Source organism: Phymastichus coffea, unplaced genomic scaffold, assembly GCF_024137745.1.
Source record: "Phymastichus coffea isolate CEN01 unplaced genomic scaffold, Cenicafe_Pcof_1.1 PCOF00003, whole genome shotgun sequence".
NCBI lineage: Eukaryota > Metazoa > Arthropoda > Insecta > Hymenoptera > Eulophidae > Phymastichus > Phymastichus coffea.
In genome coordinates this window covers 9,058,570-9,078,787 of record NW_026706814.1, presented here as the reverse complement: position 1 = coordinate 9,078,787, position 20,218 = coordinate 9,058,570, and the positions used below count along the sequence as shown (strand labels likewise).

At 40.0% G+C, this 20,218-nt stretch overlaps 1 protein-coding gene across 2 annotated transcripts in view; it reads right to left on the bottom strand.

The window, feature by feature from the left end:
* Positions 1-20,218, bottom strand: part of LOC131664074 (potassium voltage-gated channel protein Shaker) — a 1,178,399-nt gene that overhangs the window by 26,463 nt on the left and 1,131,718 nt on the right. The window lies entirely within an intron of this gene.

The following is a 20,218-nucleotide window of genomic DNA, read 5'->3' as shown; positions in this document are numbered from 1 at the left end:
GATCGCGCATGAACCGATACAGGACGTTATTCTCTACTCTCCAATTCTCGAATTTCTTCGGTCTTTGAAGAACGTCTTTCACGCGTTGTAGATACCAAGCATCCTGTATCTTATCAAATGCGCAAACACACCTCGAGCTCGTCCTCAAATTCTCGCGAAAGTGCGTCCGGCACATGGTGTAGCGCTCCCTTTCTATGTACTATTTCACAATCCAACTGCTGAAATTCTAGTACCCATCTTTCCAATCGACCTGTAAGTTCGCGTTTATTAAGAATCCTAGTGAGCGCACTATGATCCGTAACGATGACAAAGTGTGAGCCTTCTATATAAGGCCTAAACTTTTTTACCGCAAAAAGTACTGCCAAAAACTCGATTTCGCTCACCGTGTAATTTCGCTCGTGCGCATTCAGCATCCGACTGGCGTAGCATATGGGATGCTCGCCGTCGTCGAATACCTGGACCAAACACGCGCCAACCGCGAAGGAAGAGCCATCGCAGTGCAAGTAAAAGGGGCGCGTAAAATCAGGGCGCGCGAGTACCGGCGCCTCCGTTAATGCGCGCTTTAGCCTCTCAAATGCAACTTGGTGTTCTTCCTTCCATTCCCATGGCTGGTCCTTTCGGATGAGCTTGGTCAACGGGACCTTTATCTCACTCTCGTATTCGATAAAACGCGCATACCATCCTACCATACCTAGGAATCGGCGTAATTGAGCTACGTTATTGGGCGCAGGGTAATCTACTATCGGTTTCACCTTGTCGTCGTCCGGACGCAGACCCTCACTATCTAACCTGTACCCCAAGTAAGTTACCTCGGTACAGAAGAAATCGGACTTTTCTAAGTTGATTTCTAAGCCAACGCTTACTAAACGCTTCAAAACTTTCTCTAGCCAGATCACGTGGCTGTTAAAATCTGCGCTAACTACTAGCAAATCGTCAAGATACCAGAAAACGTGCGGCTCATACTCTGGATCGAAAAGTGCGTCCATGAGGCGCGTGAAAGTAGCCGGCGCATTTACCAAACCAAACGGCATTCGCTCAAACTCCCATAAACCAAGACCTGGGACCGCGAACGCCGTATATTGTTTGCTATTCTCTGAAAGCGGAATTTGCCAAAACGCCGCTCGCAAATCTATTTTCGACAGGTAGACTGCTCCGCGCAACCTATCTAAAATAGCGTCAATGCTAGGCATTGGATACGCGTCTACTTTCGTCACCTTATTTACTGGTCTAAAATCGAGACAGAACCTATAGCCGCCATCCTGTTTACGTACGATTACCGGCGCACTACTCCACTGACTGTTCGATGGCCTAATTATTTTCGCCTTCCATAGCCGCATGGTTTCTTCCTGCGTGAATGCTAATATTGGAGGCGACATTCGGCGCATCGGTGTCTTTATCGGGCGCGCATCGCCTACGTTTATGACGTGCTCGATAACTTTTGTAACCGCCGGAGATTCACCAGGCTCCGGGACAATCCGGCGAACGAGCGTCAAGATTGTCTCTCGTTGAGCCTCCTCGTAGCTGCTTAAACCTGCGCATTCTGCAAAAACAACTATCTCGTTACTATTCTGCTCTGCTAACGGATACCAATCGCCTTGGTCACCTGCCCGCCAAGCGCGATTACCGTAGCTAATATTTATATTCCACGCTATCCAAAAGTCGGCTCCTAAAATCAAGTCGTGCTTAAGCGTAGATACTACCGTCGCAATTAACCAATTCGTCCTACCGCCAATTTCCATACTTAACCTCAAGTCGCCCCACGTTTGCGGCTTCTCGCCTGAGATGCCCTGTACAAAAATCGTAGGCGGCCTTAACCGGTCCTTAAACCGTAAACCAAGATTCGGCCCTACTACCGATACCTGAGCACCTGAATCTAGTAGCGCTGTATAGACTTGCCCGCCTATGTCGACCTTAATAAAGAACCTATTCTCTACTACTGCGACTAACGCTGCATCTGATTCATCTGCCGTTTTCTTCGGGATTTCTGAGTTCCACTCAGACCCTCCCCTCACTAAAACGGAAGGTGCGTCGGCACCGACGACCGAACGTCCAAACAACAAAACCCTAGTATCAACAAGCTCACTTCTATCGCGCGTGACCATGACCTTTGTCGCAGCCCGCTCCGATGGGAGCGCAGCGCCTGAGCTCGCTTCCTTACCAAGTGATTCTTTCACAGGTTCACCCTGATTTCCTAAAGCAACGGCCTTTTCCGAAGCCTGCCCAACCGTGGGCGAAATACTTGAACCTGCCTCATTCGTGTTTGTGCGCGACGATGGCAACTCATTTTGCCTCGCTGGGCACTTCTCAGGCGCGCTAGCTATCGCGCAAAATTTATTAAACCCTATCGGATCATGCATATCCTTATCGGTCAAAGTTTTTCGCGCGATAGTGTGTCGATTTTTTTGAAGACTTTCCGCGTCCTGCTGTAACGAATCACGTTTATTTGCTTCTTCGGGTTCATTGCTGATCCTACTAGGGAAACTTACGCCCTCGTCACTCTGCGCCTGAACTTCTTTCAATGTCGAACGACTAAACTCGCCTTTAAACACGTTTTTAAACTTAACGATTTCCTTACTTCCTTTTTCCGGATCCTCATATTCTACAAATACTGCACGCTTGACCTTAGCCTTGACTTTCAAATATTCTCCTATTACCTCGTCTAAGAGAGGTGGCGCAGAACTGGCAGTTCCCGCCTTGTTCTCGCCTTCCCTTTTTACTAAATTCATAAAAGGAGGCGCAGAACTGGCGGTTTCTGCCTTGTTCTCGCCTTCGCTTTTTACCTCAACTCTATTCCCTTCTTCTACGGTGCTTTCGCTCCTTGCGCGAAGCACTTTCTCTACCTCAATAGCCCGCTCAAACCATCTTAGGCAGGAGTCGTCGAGCGGTCGACGGCTCCCGCGCTGAGGTTTCCCTGCTTCACCTGATTACAAGTAGGGCATTCTCTAAACACGTAACCGATTGTCCCACAAACCTGACAATATAATGTCGACTCTGAAGTTCGCGTTGGACGGTTATTAGCGTAATGCCCCGGTTGTCGGCATTTATAACAAACTACTCGCGGATTAACCTGAGCTATCGGGCATTGCGCCCTCCTATGTCCCACTGCGTTACAATTGAAGCAAGCCCCCATAAATGGCCTATTTAAGTTGCTACCTCCCTGATTGCGCTGCTGCGGGACCAAACTAGGGGCTACACCTGCAGCCGGGGCCAACGAAGCCTGCGCGCTCTGGCTTCGTTCGCAGGCTGGTTTCTTGCCTGTGGCTGTTGCCTATCGGCAACAGCCACGGCAATATCACCGTTCTGCTTCTTGCCCTTTTTACCTAGTTTTTTGTTCTGCTGCTACGCTTTCTTTTTAGGAGATTCGACTATTAAGACCTCGTCAATCGCGTCGTTTAAACCGTCAATGGTTTCGACCGATTTTTGCTTACCGGGTGACTTCTTCGTCTCTGTGTACGCGGATTCCGGAATTAGCGTTACGTCAGCCGTGGGCGGCTTTTGCCACCTTTTCCAACCGGCCATGCGATCTTCGAGCGCCATACCTGCTTCTTTAAAATTATTTAGATCCGAGAAGGTCTTAGTTTCAAGATATCGCTTATATCTTGGATGTAGACCCTCTATGATCATAGCTAACTGGCGTCTCACTGAAACGGGCGGATCAAAACGGCGTAAAATCGTCTGAAAAGCCGCGACATAGTCCGTAATGTTCTCATTCTCGCCCTGTGTTCTTTGACGCAATTCGCCATAAAGTTGTTCTCTGTTCAATCGTCGACAGAATTCGCTAGAAAAACTCTTTTTAAAGTCTTTCAGCGTCCTCCACATACCGCGATTAACCTCGTACCACGGACGCGCCTTATCGCGGAATGCAGTGCCTATTGCTATCAGCATTTCTTCGTCCGAGATGCCATAATAGCGCTGGCAATCACTCAAACCTGATAGAAAACTTAGTGCGTTAGTACTATCCTTACCGGAAAAACGGAGAGACCAGGCATTGAGCGCGCTTACTCCATCCGCAGGTATACCATTTATATACTTGATTCTTGGAGGAGCACTCTTTTTGCACGGTCTTTCTGCTCTTACTTGCTTGGTTTTCCGCGGCGATTTAACTTTATAGGTGTTGCAGCTATCAGTATCCGATAGGCTCGAGCTAGTGTCGCTTCCACTGATATTTTCTACCTGTCTCGCCTGCTTTTGTTTAGGTCGCCTTATGCTCATTACACTTTTCTCACTAATAATCGAACCTTCACCTAATGGAGCTGGTATTTCCATTTCCTCTCTAGTAGCTACCCGTACCTCGCGCTCCCAGTCTTCAACCCATGAACTTACTTTAGGCGCGTGATATTTCGTGCTCGCCGATCTATTTGAATCGGCATAGAGGAATGTACTACCTGCTCTATTGTTTGGTGCGTTTGCGTGGGCCGATGGCTCAGTCGCAACCGCTGGCGCGTTTAGCGTCTCGCGATCGCCGAGCGGCTTGGCCTGAGGCGGCAATGAAGCCTGCTGTTCGGCCTGAGCCGCTCTACTGTGCATCGCCTCTCTTTCAACTCTAAAAACTGCATTCGCACCATCCGTGATGCCCTGTCTAACCTCGCGCCTATAAATCCAACGCGGAACAGCAGTTAAAGCTCCCCAGATTTCGCTTATCGCGCTAGTGCTACGCTCGCCTAGGTTTTGCGCGACTTGTTCGCGTGCGCGTTCGATCCTGCTGTCCGACGGCGAGCGAGTCGCCATCGGTAACATGTCGTTATCACCGAGCGTGACTGCATTTTCGCCCGGCGGTCGAACTTGTTCGCAAGGAGCGGCAACACTTGCTCTTGCCTGTGTCGCCTGCTCTTGCTCACATGATAATTCGGCCGCCAAAGGTGCTGCAGCTACCACGAATTCATCGCCCAGGTTCGCGTTCCGTGCACTGCTTACCGTTGTTTCTTGCTGTTCGTCATACAGCTTTTCCGGGATTCGGCCTGACGCAAAATCGCTCGAGTGCAACGGTGGCTGCAAATCTGGCCGCTCTCTTAACAGCATATATCGAAAATACCGGGTTTGTAATTCCTCAAGATCACCGTGTAGACTAAGCTCGCGATAGCGCATTAATTCCAACAGAACAGCCGGTTCTGTGGAATCAATTTTGCGTTTTAATTTTTTCGCATGCGCATCGCGTAATATTCTGCGCAAGACTATTTTATCTCTACACGCTAGCGACATTGTTATTTCTAAAAGTGAAAATCCGTAACTTGACTACGACGCGAGCTTATGGGGCTAAGCAAGTCTCGACCGGTCCGTGTAACCTGATACCTTACTAACTAATTTCTTTCCAAGCTATAAGCCGGCAAGAAATCGCCTTGCTTACGCCTAAGGAAAGAAATTATAATTTATCAAAATTTACTTACCGTAATTTTTGAATAGGCAGTTTAGTAAAATTCTTAAAACAAAGAAAAACTAAAGCGAGGAAAGAACGCAGTCGTCTAGCGTCAAAGCGACTCAATGACGCACCGTTGTCATCCGACACTGCTATTAAGAAAGGTCACTGGCAAGCACTAACAAGGAATTCAAAATACCGAAAACTCGAAATTCTTTTACGCGCACTCTTTGCCCTTAGTTCACAAAGAAAATCAGTTAACCGTTATTTCTAAAATTCATTATCAAACCATTTCTCTCATTTATCTCCCAATTGCCAGACTCACAAGGGATGCCATGTAACAAAACTCGTTCCTTTGTTACCAATTCTTTTGCGGGGTAAGTGAGGCACTTTCGCTCATGACAATTGAGGGAGAAGAACGAGGGGAGGTTGATAAATAAATTATACAAAGACAGAAATCAAATCTCACTTACAACCTATTATTATTAATAATTATTCACACTGAACATACGCGCGCATAACATAATCTAAATTACCGACCAACAAACTGCAAATAGAACAATAAACTACTTAAGATAATCACAAATGAACATTTCGCATTTCACTAATACCTAATCGCGTACTTAACCTATTACAAACTTACTTAAAACTACGCGAACTAATACCGGGTAAATTGCCCGGCACGTGGGCGCCTGGACAATTCACCGGTCGCAGCTTACGTCACTATGAATTAATCCTAGCGCGAACCTTCAGATAGCCGGCACGTGAGTGCCAGGCTATCTCTTTCAACGCGCACCGGGCGTCACATCAACAGAGAGAGAGAGTGTAGAGAGAAAGAAGAAAAGGAAGGCTTGACCTTTTATCTCCTGTTACTCGCAACGTCGAGAATCCTGAGCGATGTGCTGCCGCAGGAAGTACCGGGTGTCGTCGCTGGTCAGATCGTCGCTAACCGCTGTCGCTGACCAGGTATCCGTAGGCGACGTTGACTCTCCTAGCAGGTGGACTGGCTGCAGTTGCTGGCAAAGCCGTTCCCGGTAGGGTTGATCTTCCTTCCTTCCGGCTATCCCAAACTGCTCTCTCTGCTAGGCTCGGACTTCCGCACTCTAGTAGGACTTCGACTCCCTCACTCTAGTGGGACTCGGCTGCGACTCTCTTCACGCACTCACTCTTGCGCGCATCTTGCAGCCGCTCAGCGGCGCTCGCTCCTCTCCCTACCTTGACCTATTAGTTAGGCGGCACGCGACGCGTCGCTTATCGGTCACGCGTTGCGCGCCTGCCAATCCCTGCATGGGCCTAATACTCTCTCTCTCTCTCTCTCTCTCTCTCTCTCTTTCTCACTCTCTCTCCGCGCTCTTCAACTTTTCTTGCGCTCAACTGCGCTGGCTCGTCCTTGGCGCTGAAACAAAAGGCCAAGTGTTAGACGCATACTTTAATGCGCCTAACGTTGGCCAACACGCCTTGCCGAGTGGGGGAGGGAGAACGCAGACGAGAGACCGGCACGCGGCCTGCTCTCGTCACATACCTTGATGTACTGTTACAGCAATGCAAACTATAAAGGAAAGTCATTACAAACGCGTTAAATATAGTCACTTTATCACCGGATCTTTTAGCATACTACTTAATGAGAGAATCCGGATACATGGTTATGATGGCTGGTGAGGTAGTACACATTATCAAATGCATACCAGCAGAAGTCAAAGCTAGAAATGCTGAAACTTGCTACCAAGAACTAGCGGTCACGCGCGAGAAGACCCGGATGCTTATCACATCTCGAATGCATATAATAAAACAATACAGAACCAAAACAGTTTGCGATACTAAAATATCCGTAATGTATAAATTAGGCGATGCATAGGTAAAGGTCATACCAGACTTCACTAGCCAAGAAGCTCCACACGTAATTAAACCTCAAGCCAAGCAAAGTTGGGAATATAATAGCCCCATAAATACGGTAACGGGCGGAATCTACACATATAACGATATTGAACACCTTCGTACGTTTATTATGTTCCCTACAGAACGGAACGCGGTCCTTAATCAAATTGCGCTCGGTTTCGCCGGAAAATTCAATTTAGCTCCGGAAATATCCGTCTCTAAATTACTCGACGAGGATACTATGAACTGTATTACGAAATCCACGTGGGAATCGCTATGGAGTCGATTCATTACGTTCAGATCAGCAAGCGCCGCTGTTTTGGCAATCCTCATGATCTTTAGAGCAATTAAATTTGTCCTTGATACTGCTATACATGGTCAAGCTTTTCATTCCTTCTATGGCTTTAGTATACACCTGCTTGGCGCATTCTGGAACTATTTAACTAACTTGTTACTTTACCTAGCTAGGAAACCTGAAAGAGAAACAAACACAGACAAGCTAAACGAGGAAGCCCCGCCGACAACACAGCTCGAAAAACGAACCGCTATCATTCAAATTGGACGTGACGATCACCTGACCCAGCTCAAGCCTGAGAAAATAAGCTATACACAGAAACAGATCTATCCAGTATTATCGGAACTAGAAAGTCCACCGATAATCAACAGAACATAAAAATCAACAAATAATTGAATGTCTGACAACATGGATCACAGAGTCAAAAGAAAGTTACTTGAATACTAAATAAAAGAAAAACGAAAACCAAGCTTATCAACATAAATGCAGAAAGAAACCGCAATGGAATTTGGATACAAAATAAACACATCATTACAAAAATACATGATCATGGGAAAAGCTGCGCAAATGTACTTATTGGAAGTCACGTAAAACGAAATTCAGAGAAAAAAATTAGCTATATACGTTTTTATTAAGGGTCTCAAACATGAAATCAGATGCTACGTTTGCCCTTTTACCTTCTACAACAAATTACAAGACGCACGCTTACATGCCGTACAATTAGAAAAAATCTAATAGACATCACTCATATCAAAAGAAACTCAATCCGTCCTATATCAGAGTCTCTTAGAAAATAGCAAAATTAAACTTACACAAAAAACAACCATTTTTCATTATTTTTCTTTTTTTAGAATACCGACAAGTAACTACAAGGCATCGTAGTAGCTATCGGCTTGCAACAAAACTCTACAACTACAAGCACCGGAAACTTACCTCTTATCAGTTCCCTTTCGTAAAATTCCACAAAAATGTACAAAAATAACATTAATGAACAATCACCCCCCAGCAAAGTACCTTACACTAAAAATACATTGCATAACAAGCCAAATATAATTGAAGCAAAAGTTACTTATTACGTCAGTAATAGCTTTTTACCTACTTGCACGAACTGTCATAGGACTCTACCCATACAACAATAATTAACATATAACCTTGTCTACGTCAAAATTATTGGCCCTCACAAACCGCCGTACGCCATACGATGCATTAAATGTACAGATTGCATACGCCATGTCATCCAGCAATACCCCAACCTTAAATTACCTATAGATGCATCTTCTAAACCGGCCGGTATAGCCAACCTTTTACCTTTCCGAACAAAAAACATTCGCTCTCTAAAACAATTTCACGAACACTACTCTGACTGTTTGCACACAGCGATAAAGTATATAGCAGAAATAAGAGGCATCCTTGAGAAATATACTAACAAAAACACTTCTATACATTAAACCACTGGTCATCGTGACGCAAAAAGTACTGACACCCGAAACAAAAACACAACAAAACTCAGCGAGCTACTCAAACCTAACACTAATGAGCCTACAGACACGTTTCCATGAGTGGCACCACTCCTACTCCGTAGAAATAATAACACCTCTCCAATCACACTGATAAACAATTTTGACCAAATAGAGAATTGGAAATGGATTGAGCTTTTCAACAAAATTGCTGTCAACGCAAGACAAAAATTTTAATAACCACTACTCTTCCAGCTAATACTAGCAAAATACTGTTACCTAGGATACTTTTCATCAGTCTAGTAACTACTGTTATATGCTAAAATCAGCCAACTACGAAACAGTATAATAATCAACCTGGAATCGCCTTTGAAAAAGGACCTAACATACGAATTATTCAAGAGAAATGGAATATTATCACCGCTGTTAACGTCAACTCAGTACTTAAGTCACATTACAACTTCACCCAAATACTCGAGAAAATATCCATAGCTTGCAAGACAATGGAGATAAACGATTTCATAAAAAAATCTATGTACACAGCCTACAAGAAAACAAAAAAACTTGAACATGTCAACGAATCAATCAGCACCTCTCTCAACGCATATGCTTTTGATACACCCAACGGGGGACGGGATGCCCTAGCATCAACAGACAGCCTCTTACTCGAACATGCCGATAAGGCCCTTGAAGATGTTTGGTATATACGCGAGAGTAATTTAACCGAACATGGGCGGGTTTGACTTATCTTATATCCCCGAAAATAATTTATAATCAGAAACAAATCTTTTGCTTTTTAGAAAAGCTCGCGCAGATTTCATTACTAACGCAATGAGCCCAATATATAATTCTACACACATTAGCCTTATTTCAGCCAAAATTAACGACATGTTACTTAAGTTTATTTAGATATCAACTGAAGTACTCCTGCAAAACAAACAATTTTCTTTCAATCCGCAATTTTTGCTGAGTGCACTAAAAACTATCAGGGCAATTACTAATTCAAAGTTGCCAATACATATGTCAAAAATTAATATTATAACCCTAAAACAAATTGCAGAAGTTAACGTAGTTTATTTCCCTAAGAACATTATTGTCGAAGTAATTTTTCTCCTTATCGCAAGCAGCAATACGCATAGTTTCAAATTATATTCACTAGCAGTATTTCAATATCTTCATGAAACAAACCAAGTCGCTAAATTTATTAGACCACAAGGTAATTACCTGACTGTGACAGAGGAAGAAACTACACATGCCTTTGTTAGCGAGAATTTAATTGGTAACGAGTGTAAACGTATTTTTTTCTTTTACCTTTGCCCGCGCCCAACTATACGCAAATCAAACAATAACTCCTGCGAGTTTAATCTATTAACATCACAAAAATAAGTAATAATCAGAACAAGTACGAACACTCGGATCATGTGAAACTATTACATCCGTATTAAACGTTATGCGTAACCATAATAATCGTCATTGCATCCGTAATAGCAGTCAGTTGCGTACTTTGCGCATATAGAGTGTGCAGTAAAAACAGTTATAAACTCGAAAATATACCGATGCAAGAGTTGAATCAGCCCTTAAACCTTCGAATAAGAATGATCTGCAAATCTGCACAAACGTTACTTGATGGAAAATATTTCATGCCGCCAACCAACTACAACACTCCTCACTCCCCATCCATAGCCATGTAAGTAATTCTACTCCTATAATCCGAAAAAAAAGAAACTCCACCACCACTCTCTACTTTCTAAAAATTAAAAAAAAAGAGAAAAGTCAAAGAACAAAACATACCTCCTGTCAGATATCAGCTATCAGCTGCTATTTGCTATAAAGCATCTCGAAATCTCATAGTTCGATGACAAGGGAGGCTGGAGTCACTGCCAACTAACGGATTATATATTCAGGGAAGCTCACCACGGCCACTTATACCTACGGTTTTTTTTCGAAGAAACCTACGGCGGTTGGAGATTCGGGCGAGCCCCGTATCATCCATGCCGTCTCTGCGGACAAGATACAGCGCACTGGCAAGGGTGTTTCCACTGTCGGGCACGTATAACAGCGGCACTAGTGCACCGCCAACTAGCCATGGAGGCTGAGTGTAAATCTATATAGCGAGATGGATTAGGCTAAGCACATTCTCCATGTCAATTCCGGGAATATTACACACCGCATATTAATTTGGTAAAAAGAAAGGGAAGGGGCACGTCAGCCTATGGTATAAAAAGGTTGGATCAGGATCCGCAAGGCAGGCAGTAGTAGTTCAGTAATTCAGTAGTATAGTACTATTATTGTATTATTTCTAAGCTTCGCTACTCAAAACGGACTTATCAACCTACACGCTCAAACCGGAAAGGCGTTATCCCTTTAACCAACCTCTGCTTACCTTCTGACTAAGATCCAATCTTCACCTACGCGACAGTATTTTAAACATCATCACGTCTAGCCATAACACCATCTCGTCTAGACATAACAACTATTTTTATTTATATGTATAATGCAATAAGTTCATATTATAATAAAATTTACCTCGTGTTAAGTAAATATTCTATTTATAAATATCAATATTTTATGCAATCACTATTTAAAGTATTTTTTGTTATACTATAACAAGATTGTTACTTGCCCGCGTTATTTCGCGAGAGAACGAAGGATACAAAATGCAACTCGTTGCGGGCGTGCAGTAGCCGCACGAGGCTATGCCCAGATGTCCAGTTATGCCTTAAGGCCCGCGGGAGTGTCGTGGATCAAGCAGTTAATCTTCGTATTAATATATCGATGGGGGAACGTGAGAGGCAGCAGAGTCAGGTGTAAATAAGAGGAAGGCACATATAAAATAAAATGGTGTTTATATAACGCAGGAGTTTACAAGGAGTGCAGCGCAGCGATAAAGAGAGAGAGAGAGTAACAAGCTAGCAAGAGAGAGACGGTAGGTACGAGAAGGTACTTACAAAGAATGACGGAGTCTCGGATGAACTCCGCCTGGCTCTCGAACGTAGCGAACCTGGCGACGGCCTTACACTTACTCAACTCCCCACACAGCATGTAATATTGCTGCAATATTGCTGCAATGTTTCATGAAAGGTTTGGAACATTTCTGCAAGCTTTCATTGAAATATTTCTATAATATTGCTATGCCCGTGCAATTGAAGCTGCAGCAATGTTGCAAAAAAGGTTGCAGCAACTTTTCTCGCAATATTTCTGCAAAGCTTCCATCCAATCGTTCTAAAATATTTCTAGAAACATTACAGCAACAATTCTTGCAAGGTTTCTATATATATATATATATTAAGCCGCTTGAGAATAAAGACTGTGCGCATGCGCATCACTCGAAAAATGTTTCCAGCAAGGTTATTTAATAAGTTGCACACTCAGCATGCAATATTTCAGTGAAAAATTCCATGAAATATTTAAAAGAACCTTGTGAAAATATTGCAGGAAGGTTTCGGAAAGTTATTTAAAAAATTTCAGTCAAATATTTTGAGAAATATTTGAAGAGACCTTTCACGGAAATGTTAATTGTTAAGTTACGAAATATCTCGGTGAAACCTTATAGAAAACTTGCAGAAACATTGTAAGAAATATTTCAGGAAACATTTCAAGGTTTTTGAAACATTCCCGGAAATTTTCTTGAAATCTTTCCTGATATATTTCTTGCGATGTTTCTGCAGAATTGCTGAAAAAATTTTCCGAAAAGTTTTGTTTATCATTTCTTTGACAAAAATTATATTTCGTTCAAATATTACTACAAATATTCTGAAATATTCCAGAAATATATTTCCAGACATGAATCGTGAATATATTGCGAAATAAAATGTGAAAATTTTTGGAACGATTTCAGAAACATTTCCAGGAAGTATTTGAGCCAATATTACCGAAATATTTTTGCAATAATTCTACAAATATTTCCAGCAACTTCCCTCTATCTTTCCTCAAAATATTTCTTGCAATGTTTCCGCAAGTTTTTTGAAATATTCCCAGCAACTTCGTTGAAATCTTTCCTGAAATATTTCTTGCAATGTTTCTGCAAGTTTCTTGCAAAGTTTCACCGAGATTCTTCGAAACTTAACAAATAACATTTCAGTGAAAGGTTTCTGCAAGGTTTCAGAAATATTCCCCGAAACTTCCTTGAAATCTTTCCTGAAACATTTCTTGCAATGTTTCCGCAAGTTTTTTGAAATATTCCCAGCAACTTCGTTGAAATCTTTCCTGAAATATTTATTGCAATATTCCTGCAAGTTTCCTGCAAGGTTTCACCGAAAGATTTCGAATCGTAGCAAATAATATTTCAGTGAAAGATTTCTGCAAGGTTTCAGAAATATCCCATGAAACTTCCTTGAAATCATTCCTGAAATATTTCTTGCAATGTTCCTGCAAGTTTCCTGCAAGGTTTCACCGAAAGATTTCGAATCGTAGCAAATAATATTTCAGTGAAAGATTTCTGCAAGGTTTCAGAAATATCCCCTGAAACTTCCTTAAAATCTTTCCTGAAATATTTCCGCAATGTTTCTGCAAGTTTCCTGCAAGGTTTCACCGAAAGGTTTCCAATCGTAGCAAATAATATTTCAGTGAAAGGTTCCTGCAAGGTTTCAGAAATATCCCCTGAAACTTCCTTGAAATCTTTCTTGAAATCTTTCCTGAAATATTTCCTGCAATGTTTCTGCAAGTTTCCTGCAAGGTATGACCGAGATATTTCGAAACGTAACAAATAACATTTCCGTGAAAGGTTTCTGCAAGGTTTCTGGAAATTTGTCGAAATATTTCACTGAAATATTTCAAATAACTTTCTGAAAGCTTTCTGCAATATTTTCACAAGGTTTCTTTGAAATATTTCATGGAATTTTCACACAACACTCTCGATGCACAATTTGCAGTCGATTGTCTCTTCTTCAAGTTGCCTCAAGGCCAAGTTGAGATTGGAAAAGGGTTGTCAAATGTAATGCGAAAGCCGGCCGGCGAGAACACGTGCGCGTTCGGACACACTCAACAAGCTAGTGCCGCGGAAGAGCTCCCCACTCTCTCTCCTTCTCTTCCGAACATACACTGCCCGTCAATCACTTTTGCCATGCTTACCTCAAAATTAGGCAAACTTGAAAGTTTTGTATCTCGGTTGGAAATCATCGTATCACAAAAAACCGCAGGGCATTTTAAAGGTAATTGCAAAAGCTTCCATTTAAGACGTGCAGAGACTTAAAAATGAAAATATGTGTTTTTTACAGTAAAAAAACTGATTAAAAAAATTTCAATTTTTTTAACCCCGACTTAAATCAATGCCAATTTAGAACCAGGCGGTGGAGGGCAAATCGACCGGAGGGGGTCGAAAGGTAATGTCTTTCCCTTTAAAAATAGCCCCCGCGGGGTTCTATCCGATGTTTTTTAACCGAGTTACGGCGTTTTTTGTAAAAAAATAACCTTTTTTTTCAATCCTCAATTACTTCGACTTGCGTACGTTTTGGAAAAAAATGCCAATGAGAAAAAAGTTTCATTTTGTGCCCAAGAATACGAAAATAAAGTCAAAATAAAAAGAAATAGAGAGCAAAATTTTTTTCAGTTTTTTGGCGCATTAAAAAAATAAAGGAATTTAATTTTTTTTTTACGCTTCGTTTTAAAATGTCTAGGGATGTAGTAAATTACAAAAAAACTAAAACTCCGCTGGCACATGAGCATATACTCAGTTTTAGCCTACGCGAGTCTATTCTCTCTCTTGCTGCTTCGCGTTGTATTGTTTATATTCTCTCTCTTTCTTACCTTGTATCCTATTACCCGCTGCAGCTGCTACTGCTAAGCATTGTACATAAGTTAGTATCATACCAAATAATGGATATAGATATATATGTATATATGTACATAAGTAAATATGGTCGTCTGAGAAAGAGAGACATAACCACTGATTTATCACACGTTATAATACATTCTAGCAATTTATATCATACGTTTGTAGTAATTTTTATTCATGAATCGTATAAAAATTGTTGTATATATTATAATAGTAGATATAATTTATCAAACTATCTCATAATCAAAGGATATCCCTACTTTCTAATATTTTATAGTGATTTTTCGTATACTTATAATAATTGTTATAAGTTTATTTTTCTCAGTGTAGATTCATATATTCGTAGTCATAAGTTACAGAGGTCGAAAGTTAAGGCCATACGAGTTCAAGGGTCTATAGTATGCTGGATACACGTATTTGCCGATTGAGCTGCTTTAATGTTGTTGCGGAACTGTTGAAGTACTTAACTTCAATCAATGATATTTACATTGAAAAGAAAAAGATAACTTTAATCCGAAAAATGAGTTTTAATAGGCAAGAGTTTTGTTTTATCACAACTATTTATTTTTGAAAAATAAAATTTGAATGGATGATGGATCAATTCTGAAGTTAGACTCCGATTCAATTCTTCGAAAATTGACGAAAAGATTATTATTTACGTCTTTGGATTTTTTTCATTTTGAAATTTTGTCTGTCTATATTATTATTCTAGGTGGTAGGCTCCATTGAAGCGATTTAGTAATTCGATGAGTTTCTTCCAATTTTCATTCTCACTTAACTAGATAATTATCCATAGGGTTCTTTTAATTCGTTTATAAGCCTCTTGTGTTTCAGCCATATTCGGTTGGTTTGATTTTCTCATGCATTGGTATATTCGACGTCAATTGTCATCTTTTCTTCTTAATTCAGTCAATTTATCATTCTATCAGTAGGCCGGCTTTTTGTAGCGGCTAGCTCATCTGCGGTGCATTAACGTAACACTGTTATAATCTATATAACAATTAATGCTGATTTTTCTACTATCTTTCTTTCTTCTTTATATTTTGATTTCTTATTATACTAGTAGAGATGTATCGATGATTGTGAGGTCCAAGAATGATCTGGAATTACTTTCCTCGAAAGTGCATTCTTTTGCTGTTTACTCTCATTAAATCGAGTGTCGCCATTACGTATTCCAGCAGGTTGCCTCTGTGATCTTGAGGCCTTTTTTCGTCTATATTCTTGCTTTGACAATGAAGTAGTCTGCCATTATGAGCTGTGAATTCCACTTGACAATCTCTTGTATTGATGTAGCTACATTCTACTCTTATATTGTGTTTGAGGTATTTCAAAAGAAGTAGAAGCTGTATATGGCCAATTTCCAATGTACGTGTGTTCAAAATTGTTTTTGCTGACAACTTTCTTATATTGTCGTACTCATCTTTTCAAGTATATACAGAGTTGTTTTGAAATAAATGAAATTGTATAGTCTTTTTTTTTAATTAAGTAATAAGATAATCATGATTGAATGTCAGCCAATGTGTGGCTAACTATAGCCGAGGCACTATGTATGATTTATAAAAGAAAAATTTAAAAATCACAAATATCGCGATCGAAAAGAGATATTGAGATGATTTTTTTTTATTTTGCTGCTTATTTGATGTATTTTGAGGAAATATTATTTCTGAATTTTACATATCAGTGCTATACCATTAAAAAACGCAAGAGAAATGAACTATTTTCGAAAAATTTTACTATTTTAATCGGCTTTTTTCCCTGAATGAAGGAAAGTGAAAATTTAATATAAACAAAAAACTATAAGAAAAAATCTAAATTTTTCTTTTGTTACGATTATTTTGAACCCATTTCTGGCAGAGATATTCAGCTTTGAAAATAGAATTTAAGTTTTTTTTGCATAAAACATGAATTAAAAACCAAAAGCACATACAGATGCATAAAAATTACTCCTTGCATTCATCTTCGCATGTGTACTTCATTTTGGTAAATTTTGGGTTCATTAAAATGTTGATTATTTCCTAATGTAATGGTCCTGTCTGATTTGTCTCCTATTTTCCTCTGCAAAACGGCAACCCGTCACACACGAGACAATTAGAGAAAATCGGTAATTGAGCGAAGGCGCTTTTCACACGTATATGCAAATGTGTTAGGGCAACTCTGCGAAAACATTACCATATAAGGAGCGTGACGTCACGACCGTGGGAAAATTTATTGTTTACAACAGAAAATCGTTAATTATAAAGTTTTTTAAACGAACAAAAGTATTTCTTAGTTAAATTTGATGCGCTGATTCTGAATTTCATGTTGATAACTCTCAAATCGATATTTGTTAGTCAAATCTAATCTACAAGTTAACTTTGTTACTTATTTTGCAATAAACAATGATATTGTTATTTCGAGTATACGATTACAATCTCGACGTATTGAAACAGAAAAGCAAGAATTTGACATTATGATAACTAATTACCCATTAAGTTATCAATAAATAAACAATTCATAATTTTTTTAAACAATTAAAATGACACGGTTAGATAGAAAATCGATCATAAGTATCTGTAAAAATGATGATTATGATTGTTACTAATTTGCTGATTTTTAAACCGCTAAAAAAGAAAATTGCAAATCTGTTTTTTAATTATTATTCAAAATTAGAGAGCAACATTAATCATCTTTTATATGGATAACAATCTTTTAACCACAAGCGATTTTTCCATGTAAAAATTTTCCATAATTTTATTGTAAAAATGGCGTAATTTGATTATTAAATTGTATAGCTTATAACTTTAAGAGGCGATTTTTCCTAGAGATGCAATTTATGTTAAAAAATTCATTTTTTCCAGTTTAATTTTTTAAATCGCATAATTGTAATTTCGATCGAGCCATTTTGCGATAAAACGTGTACAAAATTTGCGTCAAAGACAAAAATAGCGTTGTAGGGGCTACCAAGCGTAGAAAGGAACCCATTTCGCATGTATAAATTCGCTCGTCACTGCGGCAAAAGGACTCACTTTCCTACCTTGCTTAGCAACGCGAGCACTGTGTAGAAATAAAGCCTCAGCTATTTCCTGAGACGAATTTCTTTTCAGTGGTTAGCCTGCTGAACTCCTTTCCTAACGATCTCTAAGAGCTCAACTCATGAGACTATTTCTCTCATGAGAAAAAAGCAGCCTTAGAGATCTTCCCTCCTGAAACATATCGATTGTTGAGAAGTCAAATTGAGTACTAATCGCGGCGCTGTCGGGCCTCTCCCCGATAGATGCGATTGCTATCAATTGCACTTCGAAGCAGCTCATCGAGTTGGCAAGCCTCGTGGTTTGCCACTCGAAAGATTTTCTTTTGATTATTTAGATTGCGCGCGTGTCAACTTCTTGCTTTTCTCGGAGACGTTATTGCGAATTTAATGTAAAGAGTCCGAACTAGTATTTTAATAACGCGAGATATATTCAAACGTTACACTAAAAACGAAGAAAAACAAATAATTATTCTTTTATACATAGAAAACTCAACAATTACAAAAAAAAAGAATCAAAATTTTAATGATGTAATGTATGAAGCATATATATAACTTTAAAATTATCTTTGGCAGTGTAAGAATTTCATATATATATATATATATATTTATATATCTCGAAATTTGGCAGCACCTACCGGCTATAAAAGGAGAGTATGTGTCGCGTACGGAAGAAAGATACGCAGATAATAGTATAGAAACTGCTCTCATACACTCACGTCTTTTTTGAGTTCCGGACTCTTGAGCTTCGACATCGGATGAACATAAAGGCTACCGTGTGCGTTTTCTCCCTAAAAGAAAGACAAGCATCCTGAGCGATCCTCAGAAGATATGAGACCTTGAGCATAACCTTCTATAAACATACCAGTTACCACAGGAAGAACAGGAGAAGCCTTCTTCCCCGATTGAGCAGACCTGAACGACGGCGAAATAGCAGACATCGCGAGGTAAGCTGGCCAGCTTCGCGCAACACATCTACGTGATCCGTCGTTATCTTACGTGTATAATATAAAGCATAATCAAAGGTGGATTGCTGACCGATCTCACGCAAACTCGAAAATCACGACGATATATAATTGTGCGCGGATTACAGCTCATCCGTAGGCGAACAATCGCTACGTGAATATGGCAGCGGATAATATAGCGGCGTCCGCATCTGCTACGTGCTAGTAATTATCATCGCTACACAGGTCTCAATTTGTAACCAGACCATTTACTAATAAAAGATAAAGACGTGATATTTACGAACGAGTAATCTAATCATTGACTAGCCCTTAAAAAGTGCCCATTTCCATACTCGCATATTCTTTTCTGTCATATGCCTTCGTGCCCACGCGTCCCTTTTTAGTTAGCAGAATTTAGCTATATTTCCGAGTGAGGTTGAAGCTGCACAATAAAAGTACCGGCAGTAATTAACAGGGACTTCGCCTGGAAGCAAGGGCACATGTTCAAGGTAAGATCTAGGTGCAAGATTCGGCGCAATGGAAGCGCATGCGGCTGCCAGCGAGGGCAGCCCACGGAAAACGTACATAGCGTCGCTAAAGTGTGTGCCATTACGCACGGCGCTGTGATATTCACGTAACTCGTATTAATCCGTACACACACGAAAAGACTTTCCTGCAAACCTTCGCACCGTGTATTTCACCAAACATCTTACTCTGTTACAGTACATAATATTTCGCTGTAATTTTCTGAGTCTGGTTCCTAACCTGTATCACGACTGTGAAAAGAAATTTTTGATAAATACTTACTTTTGTATATGAGTCGATCTACGTCAAACGAACAATGGCTCTATAAAAAAATCGTAGATCACCAAAAAAATCGTGGATGAGCTCAAAATTTTCGTTTTACACTCTACTTTCTTTTACGATATGGCGATTTTGAAAAATCTAAAATGGCGGCTCAAACCTAGAGATTTGATTAAAAATTTTCAAAAATCGATTTTAATTCATTCAATTGTGATTCTAAGTATTTTTTTATAGCGGAAATAATTTCAGCGTTCAATTTTACATAGCAATATAGTATTGCACTCGAGATAAAAAAAAATTGACAATGTCATCTGAAGGTCAAATCGGGAAATAATAATTATTTTTTGAATTACTAACTGATCAAAGTCAATTAGTGAGGAAATGAAGATACTCATAGGTATTTCAAGTTACTGAATCGAAATATGGTATGCATTTAACCCTACGAGGTCTCGATCAAGTTATTTGAAGGTATAATCGCGAATATTTTTTATTTTTTTATAAGATTAGGACACCCACAAGTTTTGCGTGTCGCTGAATCCGAATCCGACCTGACGTTAATACTATAAGGAATATATTTATATAGGAGTAAAATTGAACGCTGAATTTATTTCTGACAGAAAAAAATAATTAAAATCACAATTGAATAAATTAAAATCGATTTTTGAAAATTGTTAGTGAAATGAATTGTTAATGAAATAGTTAAGTTGTTA